The 10,427-nt window shown below is 40.0% G+C and overlaps 1 long non-coding RNA gene across 3 annotated transcripts in view; it reads right to left on the bottom strand.

Moving 5' to 3' along the window:
- The window catches only part of LOC140630871 (uncharacterized), a 56,270-nt gene that overhangs the window by 19,125 nt on the left and 26,718 nt on the right, over positions 1–10,427 (bottom strand). Inside the window, exon 4 of one of the 3 annotated variants that reach the window (XR_012028559.1) lies at positions 9,761–10,109. The exons of the other annotated variants lie outside the window; for them this stretch is intronic. This is a non-coding gene — a long non-coding RNA (uncharacterized lncRNA). Of the gene's footprint in view, positions 1–9,760; positions 10,110–10,427 lie in introns of those variants that run through there. 3 annotated transcript variants of the gene reach the window in all.

Here is a 10,427-nt window from a genome sequence, read left to right as displayed (position 1 = left end):
TTTTCCACAGTACTGATAACTTATGACACACCACACAATTTCTTTACTCTTTATATGTTTATCTCATCCCATGAGAATATAAGCACCACAAGGGCAGTGAATTTGTTCCTTTTCTTATGGGATTCACAGAATTTAGAGCAGTGCCTGGCAGAGAGCAGACACTCAAACTTTGACTAGATGAATGAATCCATCTACAAAATATTATGTTGTGGAGGTACAGAAATAAAATTTATATTTTTGCAAGTGCCTTTGCAAAACAAACTATTTTATTGGCAGTAAAAAATTTAGGGCTTTTTTGTGATTTTGTTTTATGTTTCTCTTTTGTTTGTTTTTTAGTTAGGGATTTTTTTTCCCTCCTATTTTATCAAATCTTCTTATTTCTTTATAGATTCTCCTTTTGGGGGGATCCCTGGGCGGCGCAGTGGTTTAGCGCCTGCCTTTGGCCCAGGGCGCGATCCTGGAGACTCGGGATCGAATCCCACGTCGGGCTCCCGGAGCATGGAGCCTGTTTCTCCCTCTGCCTGTGTCTCTGCCTCTCTCTCTCTCTCCCTCTGTGACTATCATAAATAAATAAAAATACCTTAAAAAAAAAAAAAAAGATTCTCCTTTTGGAACATCTATTATTTCTGTGCTAAAATTTTATAATACATTTTTTTCTTCACATAATCTTTTGCATAAACACTGTTCCTATGATTGTTCTCTGCCTGATGTAATACCTGTCAGGCAGGAAACAGTGAACAAGACAGGTATGTTTGCTACATCTACAGAGCTTGCTTAATATCTATATCTAAAACATGCTGCTAATGTCTGAATGCTTGTGTCCCCACAATATTCGTATGTTGAAATCTTAATGAACAGTGGGATGGTATTAGAAGGTCTCTGCAGGGGCGGGGGCACCTGAGTGGCTGAGTGGTTGAGTGTCTTCCTTCAGTTCAGAGCATGATCCTGGGGTTCTGGGATCGAGTTCCACATCGGGCTCCCTGCAGGGAGCCTGCTTCTCCCTCTGCCTATGTCTCTGTCTCTTTCTGTGTGTCTCTCATGAATAAATAAATAAAATCTTAAAAAAAAAAAAAAAAGGTCTCTGGGGTTTCCTGGAAGTCATGGGATGGGGCCCTCATGATTGGGATTAGTATCTTTTAAAAGAGGCTCCAGAAAGATCTCTGACCCCTCCCCCCATGTGATATTCAAGGAGATGTCTATAAGGGCCTTCACCTGACTGTGCCGCCACCTTGATCTCAGAGTTCCGGCCTCCAGAACTGTGAGCAGTACACTTCTCCTGTTTACAAGCCACCCCATCTATAGCATTTTGCAGCCCAGACGGACTCAGACACATGTCAGATTTTAGAGTGAACTAAAAATCTTAGTCCAGATCTGTCTTTCTAGAACCATTGCGTTGATGGCTGGCACTTCCATGTGCACTCTTGTCCTTGCTGGAAACCTTGCTTTACAAATGAATTTCTTATTTTTCTCCTTTTACATCAAATCTATCACCAACACTGCTAATTCTACTTCCTGATTTCCAAATCAATTCCGTCCTCCCCATACCCACTTTCGCCGTTTCATGTCAAACAGCCTTTACCTTCATCAGAAACAGTGCATAGACTCTTCCCTGGTCAACTGCAACCCACCTGTGTCTGCTTTGGAAATGTGACTGGACTTCCATTAGAGAGACTGCTCAGTAAGGAATGTCAGCCATCAGTTTACTCGTTCCCTGTCCTTCTCAGAACGAATGCAAACCTATTCTCACAATTCACAAACTCTGTTGCGTCCTTAGTTCCTTCAGCTCTTCCTCTTCCATCTGGAAGCCCATCTACACTGAAGGACTTGCCCTGTGCTATGCTTACCTGCATCTCCATGTTCTATGGGCCCTTTTATGTACTCATTTCATGTTCTGGAATGATCACATTCCCCATTTCCAAAACCCTTTCAGCTGTCTAATCCCTGATTATTCCTCATAATAGTAGGGTTAATAATAACCAAAAATTTCAGTAACAATGATAATATGTACAAATGGGAAAAAATTCATCTTGAATGTTTTTATTTGTGCTAGGAACTTGGTAAAACATCCTATAAACATTTCCTCACTGAATTCAGGTCAGATACTGGCTTCTCAAAGAAATTTTCTTTGATAGTTTTCTTCCATATATTCAGAATTCCTCCAACGTTTTTTCATGTGGTTTAAGAGACAGTATTTACCAGACAGGGTCCATGCAAGACAAGAGACATCAATCCGTATAGATAAAGAGAGTAAACTTAATATTGAGATTTTGCAGTCTGGGGTTCAAACACTGACAACAAGAAAAGAGAATACAGAGGAAACGCTAAGCTGTATCTGAAGCCCAAGGAAGCATCTAACAGCCGATTCTAAGGTGGTAGAGTAGTAAAAGAAGGAGCTGAAGTCATCAAAGCCAAAATGTTGCAAAATTGGGATGCGGACCTCTGAGGCAGGGGCTTGGCGGAGGAGCTGTTGGTGTTCTATAGCCTGGACATGGAAGTGCCAGTTCCTCAGGGGGTGGGGCGAGGTAGGCTCTAGGAGTGATGGGATCAGCTGGATCTGAAACTAACCACTGCTTCTGGGGGGAAGGGCCACTGCTGACAGGAATGGAGAAATGAGTAATTTCTCCTCTTGCCCCTAAGTTTTCTTATACCCTTCTTTGCTCCTTAATGGCAGAACATAATGAGAGGTAGGCTGACCATAGTAAAGTGGAGTTTCTAGAATTCCAGTCCCAGTACATAGAGAAGAGAACCATGCCTGGCATTGTCCTCTATAGCTTGTCAAGTTCATTCTGCTCTTTTCTTGATGCTACAGTAGCATTGCGGCCCCACCACCACCACAACAACAAAATAATAAAGAGAAAAGTTGTCCATACCTGTATCACTCAGGATTCAATCAAAAGACAGAAGCATTTGGAAGTTGGTAAAATGGTCTATGTGAGGTTGATGCTTCTTAATTTATGGCTGGAGCCAGAGCTCCACTGAGAAGTAAGAGGTGACTGAAGATGGATTTAAAGTGAAGGGAGCAGGATGAGCTAAAACCTCTAAGGATCAGATAGAAACCAAGGTAACAGTCATCAGCCTCTCATTGTTTCCAAGCCTCCAACTTAGAAATGGATGTGTCTCTTGCAGGAGAGACTCACACTAAACTCATACCTGGAGTTAAATATTCATCTGAACCAAGAGTTGCAAAACCTAAAGAAGAAACTCTGGCTGGACCCAGAGCAGTTAGTGCCTGGCTATTTTTCCAAGCCACACATGTGAGTGGTACTGCACCTGAGCTCTAAGGAGGCTTGTGTCCTTCACTGACATTCTACATTTAAAAAGCACATGGTTGCTGCTTCCAAATCTTCCAGATTTCATGAAAAATCTGGAAAAAAATACATTATGTGCATACATTATGTGCATTAAACTAAACTTTCATTTTCATGAAAGGAAATTTTAAGAAACCCAGTTCTAACTTAGCTATAGTTAGTTTTATATTGCATCAGTATAAAACTAAAAATATGACCTGCATATCGTGCACTACAAATATGTATGCATATATGCTTATAATATCAATTCCTTGAATTTCTCTTCCCTTCTACATTCTTTTCCTAGATGATATCCCATTCAATTTCATGGTATTTAGTATCATCTATATGTAGAAATATTCTCACTGCATATACTCGACAGATTTGTCTTCTGAGTTTCACAGTAATATTTAACTAATTACCAACTCAGCATCTCCCTTGGAGCATAATTCCAAAATTGAATTTGCATATATTACAGACAGACTTAGGAGACATTGTGGGTTCAGTTCCAGACCATTGCAATAAAGCAAGTATCGCAATAAAGTGAATCAAATGATTTTTTTGGTCTCCTAATGCAGACAAAAGTTATGTTTAACACTATATTGCAGTCTATCAAGTGTGCAGAAGCATTATGTCTAAAAAATGTGCATACTTCAGTTTAAAAATGCTTTATTGTGACAAAATACCTTCTGAGCCTTCAGTGAGTCATAATCACTGATCACAGATCACAGTAGCAAAAATTATATTGGAAAAGTTTGAAATATTGCAAGAATTACCAAAATGTGACACAGAGACAGAAGTGAGCAAATGCTCTTGTAAAAATGGTGCTGAAATATTTTCTCAATGCAGAATGGCCACAAGCCTCCCTCAATTTACTCCTAGTTTTCATACATGCTTCTAGTAAATGATACATATATAGGTACAGAAAGTGGAGAGTTGACTTTGATATCTTTGTCTCCTTGCAAACTCCACTTAATTCTTGTTACTTAGATCTGTTGACTCCCTCTTAATTTCATCCGTCTCTCAACATCCTGTACTTTCAGCCCAAGCTGAGACACCATCATGTCTCACCTGAACTACCACAGCATCTCTTAATGTTCTTAAAATTAGCAAATTCACTTTTTTTGTTAGAGGAAATAGTGGGGAAAAGAAAGAATAGATTTTGTGATTGTGACACTAATCAAATTAGATGGTTCAGCTAATGGCATTCAGTAATGGGCATTTTCTGTACTGTTGATAATTCAATTCTGCTATAGAAGATAGAAAAACAAATAGGATGGATGGAATTCATAAGAAATATTAAGCACATATGTAATATGCTAGAAAGTAAACATATGGGTTGTAGGTAAAACTCATAGGAGGGATTTAGTATATATAATGAGTAAGAAGTAACTTGTGAGACATAGAAGTCATCTGATATAGTAATTACAGATATTAAGTTAGTAATATGTGAGACATGCCAAAGGGAGAAAACAATAGAAGATGCATTAGAGCAAACATAGGCTGCTTCAAGATACAAAGGGATGGAAAGACCCACACCATGATCATGCCACCTTCAGACAAGAACTTTTTCACTCGAAATTGGCCACCGTTTGTTGACACCCATATGCTTCCATTTTGATCCTACATATGTTCTACTCAAGAAACAAAAATAAGATGAGAGGCTGTTCAACAAGCCAACTGGCAGCTACTCTTGAATCAAGTACACTTCCCCTGCAACTCTCAGGCAGGTAGGTATGTGTCAGTAGATGAAGGCTTTTTCTTCAGCCGCTGTCCCTTGTTCTGACTACAAGTCTGGTCCTCATAGTCAAGCCATCTGTCATGAAGGGTGACACAGCAAGAGGGAAGCAGGATTCATGAATAATGTCAACATGAAGACTCAAGGAGTGCAGCCCTTTTACCCTTCTTGCACTAAGTGTATTAACTTACCTCTTTTCATTCTTGCTTCTTGCTCAGTATTTTAATTAATCTAATAAGCTATGTTATTTGGCCATTTTAATTTGGTCTAAAAGCCTTTTTGTTCTATGGCCTCTGGGACAGCTTGGTGGTTAGTGTACTTGACAGCTACCACTGCATTAAGATAACACCACAAAACTAAGCCTCAGCTAATTCAGTGGCCTTTTGTCTTGGAAGGAGACATGGGAAGGAGGCAAATGCTTTTCTGCACAATAATGACAAGGCTGTTATCTTTAAAGTCAGGTCAAAGTCAAATTAATAAAATACATTTATAATTCATAATGAAAGTAAACTGTGTATTCTTTAGAGAAAATTTAATACATTTGGAACTAGTATATTTGCCCTCATGTAACTGGAAAGGAAACCTATCTTTAACATTTACCATTGGATGGTAGGAGGAAGATTCCCCCACCTTAAGAGAGTGGAGCCCCCAGTTCTTATCGGAGTTAGCAAAGCCCAGACAGAAGAAAGCCTCCACTGGCCTCAGCCCAATGTGTGAGACACCTGACTTTGGAAGATCCAAGGATGAAAAAGAAGCCTGGAACTCACAGGGGACTTTAAGTTTTTGAAGAAAGGCAAGTGGAAAAAAATACCTATTACAAGTGGGCTTTGGAAAGGAGATATGGATTTTGAAGATAAGAAGAAATCAAAAAAAAAAAAAAAGAAATCATATCAGTACCCAACACTTAACATAGAGTACAGGTGGGAATTCCTAAGCTAGTGCACCCAAGTGTGCACACATGCATTTGCACACACACACACACACACACACACACACACGCCCTGAGGTGAAAGAGCAGGAAGGCAAGCCTCTCTCACTTCCACTCTGACATGCTTACATGGACTGCTGGTTCCACAAATATTTAATGCTTTCCTGGAACTCAGTGTAATTTTGGTCTGATATGACGATTTTCAGGAAAAACACACCCTTGTTTTCTAATAACTTTAGAACTGGAAAAAGAGGGTTTGACTTCTTCCCTATCTGAAGAAAAATATCAAAGAGAAGATATCCCCTGAGCATAAGGAAACTGGAAACTCATTTTTCATAAGGTGACAGGTGATATTCTCATCAGCCACCCAGTGACAGGAAGGAGAGGCTACCCCACTGAACTCCTACTAGATGTTCCTTCTCTTGCTTGCATTTGATCCCTGATCATGCCCCTGCCACTAATTAGTTCTTCAAACAACAGCTGGAGGGATCTAGGATCAAATACAAAATCTGCAACAGGCCCTCCTGACCTCTTTAACTTCATTTTATACCACTTGTGCTCTCTGAACCACACTCAGCCAAGCAATTTCTCATCTCAGGGCTCCACACACTAACATGTAGTTCCCTCTGCTTAATATTATATTCCTATCACTGTCCATGGGGCAAGCTCATGTGCCCTTCTTCAACCGCCATCTTAATGAATACTTCTGCACAGAGGCTTCTCTGACCCCTAATATAAACTAGATGCCTTGTTATCGACTTGTGTTAAAATTGGTGATTTCTTTCGTCTCCAGTGCACTTATCACAATCTGTAATGACACATTTTCCAATGTTTGGAATAAGCTCCTTTAGAATCAGTACCATGCCTACCTTATTCCCATGGGCACAGCTCCTACATGAGTATGTGAAACAGAGCTGGTGCTCAGAAATATTTACAAGATGAGAAAAATCCTCAACTAATATATATGTTCCCCCAAATTATGTGGATTCACCAATGCCAAATAGACTGGAGATTATTCTAGATGGGAAGGAAATAAAATTATGTGTAGATAAGAATCTGAATATACTTTTTGACTCAAGTTCAAAATGTTTTCTTTACACCAAGATATGAGAAGCCCATCATTAGATACATGTCCTTCATGATTCTTTTAAGAGTGTTAGATACTGATAAGGACTCCCAGAACAATAAAAGAGCTGTGATTTGAAAGATTCATTCATTCCACTTCTATTCAATTCTATTTGAACAAAAGAAAATCTTCTGAACAAAGAGATTTGTCCCTTTCAGAATGGATTTCCAAACATAATGCTTGAAATATTCATTTCCATTCAGATCAGCCCTCGTTGGAAGAGGAGATGCTGATAACACAGAGAAACTTTCCCGATGTGTGACTTACACAGTGATGGGTTCTAGGTTATGCTTACCAATGAGGGCATCATCTTGGCCATGGCAGGTATAATGTTACCTCATGAAAAATTCAGAAATATTGTCCAGTTATTATTTCTAAGAGTATAATATAGCTAGTTGTGATGGTCTCAACTTTATTATGTTGCTCTTGGCTTCTGAAATGCAAATCAGCCCATGACCCCAGATCATGATCCATTATGCTCAAGACATAAACACATCTTATGCACAAAGTAGGGATTATTTGTATCCTTTATTAATTTTTCAGTTGTTGTTGCTATTGTTTTTAAATCCAAAACTAATATAAAGTGATATTATGTTATGTGTACTTAAGGTTTTTAGTTGTTGGTCTGCTGTGATCTATGTAAGGGATAAACTTAGGTAAAGCATACTGACTACTGTTGGGATTTGAGAATGATAGCTAATTATATTCTTCTACCTTCCACTGAATTCTGGACCAACTAAGAAGCACACACTCTATTCAGAGAGATAGAAATAAAAATAGCTGCTTTGTTACTCATAAAACTGGTGTCTTCATTGGATTTTGAACACCTCTACCCTGAAAGCTAAGTAGTGAGTGTCCCATCCCAGCAGCCTCCTTCCTGAGGCTTGCATAGACCCTGCTGTGGTAAACTCACTTCATGTGAGAAAAAAGAATGAGTATTTTCTAAGAATGCACCCCTCAAAAATCGGCAGGGAAGAGATCAGACGGTACATGCCACTTCACCTTCCAATCCCACAGATTAGATAGATCGCTTTGCTTCCCACAGTAAGAGGAGAACAGAAAGAGCAAAGTTCCTTCTCAGTGTTCTTTCTTCCAGGTTTGCAGAACACACCCCTTGTAGGTCAAGAGAGAAATCGAGGAAGAAAGAGACCATGGTTCTAGGTAACAACTTTCCTAGTTCTCTAGCTTAATTTAAACACCTCTTTCTTTCTTTTTCTTTCTTTCTTTCTTTCTTTCTTTCTTTCTTTCTTTCTTTCTTTCTTTCTTTCAAGATTTATTTATTTATTTATGATAGACAGAGAGAGAGAGAGGCAGAGACACAGGAGGAGGGAGAAGCAGGCTCCATGCCGGCAGCCTGACGCGGGACTCGGTAAAAAGCAATGCAAGCAATGTTTGTTACAAAGAAGAAAGTTAAAAAAAAAAAAAAATAGCCCAAGTTTACCTGCCTACAGTGGATACTGAGAAGCAAATTAGTATTCTATCCCTTTTCCAACTATATGGCCCATAGTTAAAATAATTCTTGTTTTCCCAGTTATTAATGGTTTGAAAGTAGCTATCTGTGGGTCTGAACCAGTGCCAAATTCCTTCTTTGGATTTGTATCTGCATTTGCGTCTTAGGCAGGCAGGTGTCCAGTCAAAGGATTAAGCTGTGATAGAAAACAGATAAGAGCAATGACTGATTCACAAATTCACATGAAGACTGATAGATGTAAGTATGGTTATGGTAAAACCTGAAATAGCCACATCTTGACTGAGAAAGAAGTGAGGGAGGAGTCAGGGCCTGGTGGCCATAGGACCCTACACTTCTTGACTTCTGCAGGTGCTAATTTCCTCCCCAGGTACATGGCCCCCGCAAGACTCAAGTGATTGTCTTTTATTAGTCAAATTCTGTTATAAAACAACCAAAGAAGACTCATTCTCACTGATGAAGATATAATGCAGAAATTAAATTCAAAATTTTCTGTTCTATTTTCTCTCCCACTTTAGTCACATTTAATGGACATTTGTTAGCAGAAACTAGATGTGTGGTATTGTGCCAGGTGCTGGAGCTACAAAGAAGGGTAAAATGTGGTCCCTGACCTCAAGCACAGACTGTCTAGTGGGGAGGCATCTCGTGGACAGGCATTTAACCTTCAAGGTGTGCCCCTGGAACCAATGGGTACACAGAGCATACACAGGCAGAACAGCTAACCAGGATGTGGGCTAGCAAGAATGGCTCTGGAAGAGGAGTATTGCATAATGTATAAGTGCTGGACCAGAAAGGATGGAGAGGATAATTTCAGATTAAAAAAAAAAAGTCTCAATATAAGTATAAACACAGACAAAAGGTGACAAGTGGTGTTAATGGGGGATCATATTTCTTTTGAGTTGTTGGTTCCTAAAATGTATGCTCTAATCATTTCTGTTTGCCTGGGACTCAGTCAGTATCTTTGGTGAAAAGGAAGGATAGTTTTCATAGCTGGGATCTTAGGTACTGTACACAGATTATTGCCTAGGTTTGTTCCTTCATTTTATTTTTTTAAAGATTTGTTTACTTATTGACAGAGCGAGCACAAGTGGGGAAAAGCACAGAGGGAAAGACTCTCCAGCTGACTCCTCCTAAGCATGTGGCCCCATGCAGGGGTCTATCTCACAAGCCATGAGATCAGGACCTGAGCCGAAACCAAGAATCAGAGGCTTAATGGACCGAGCTACCCAGGCACCCTGCTCCTTTATTTTTTTTTCAATATACAATATGCTTGAATCTCTCACCCTCTGCATTCCCCTCCTCCAGCCCCCAACTCTACCTGTTGACTGGTGGTTGTGCCCATGAACTTCTCCATCCTGTCCCTTTCTTTACCACAGTGAAGTTCCCACTCTCCTGCTACCTTTATTTACCTAGTCTCATGGGTACATGAATCCCTTCCTGGGCTGTCACATTGCTCCTCTATGACAATTCTGCCTTTATGAATCTCTACGGAGTTGAACTCCTGGTCCAAACTCTTCCTTTGGGCTCCACTTTTGACTGCCAAGGATGCAAGTGATCTGTAACTGCAGAAAAAAAACATCAGATTGTAACTAAAGTGTATAACCTCAGGTCAGAAATGGCTTGAAAAAATGTAGAAGAAAAAGCACCGGACCAAATAGGCAAAATGGAATTTACTCCAGACTCTTACAGTAGGGGACAGAGACTCATCTCTTCACTGGGGCACTGGGAGGAAGCACTTTTAGGCACTGAGGGAAGCTAGATCCTGGAAGATATCGGTGGAGAGGCTGCACAGTGCTTGAGGCCCTCTGTGTTTGCTGATTGGAGCCTATAGAAGTCAGATTCCTGCCTCCTCACAGAGACCAGAGAACAGGGGCTCTATC

This window comes from Canis lupus, chromosome 3 (genome assembly GCF_048164855.1).
Source record: "Canis lupus baileyi chromosome 3, mCanLup2.hap1, whole genome shotgun sequence".
Taxonomy (NCBI): domain Eukaryota; kingdom Metazoa; phylum Chordata; class Mammalia; order Carnivora; family Canidae; genus Canis; species Canis lupus.
Note: the sequence above shows the minus strand (reverse complement) of the source record. Positions and strands in the feature narration are given on the sequence as shown.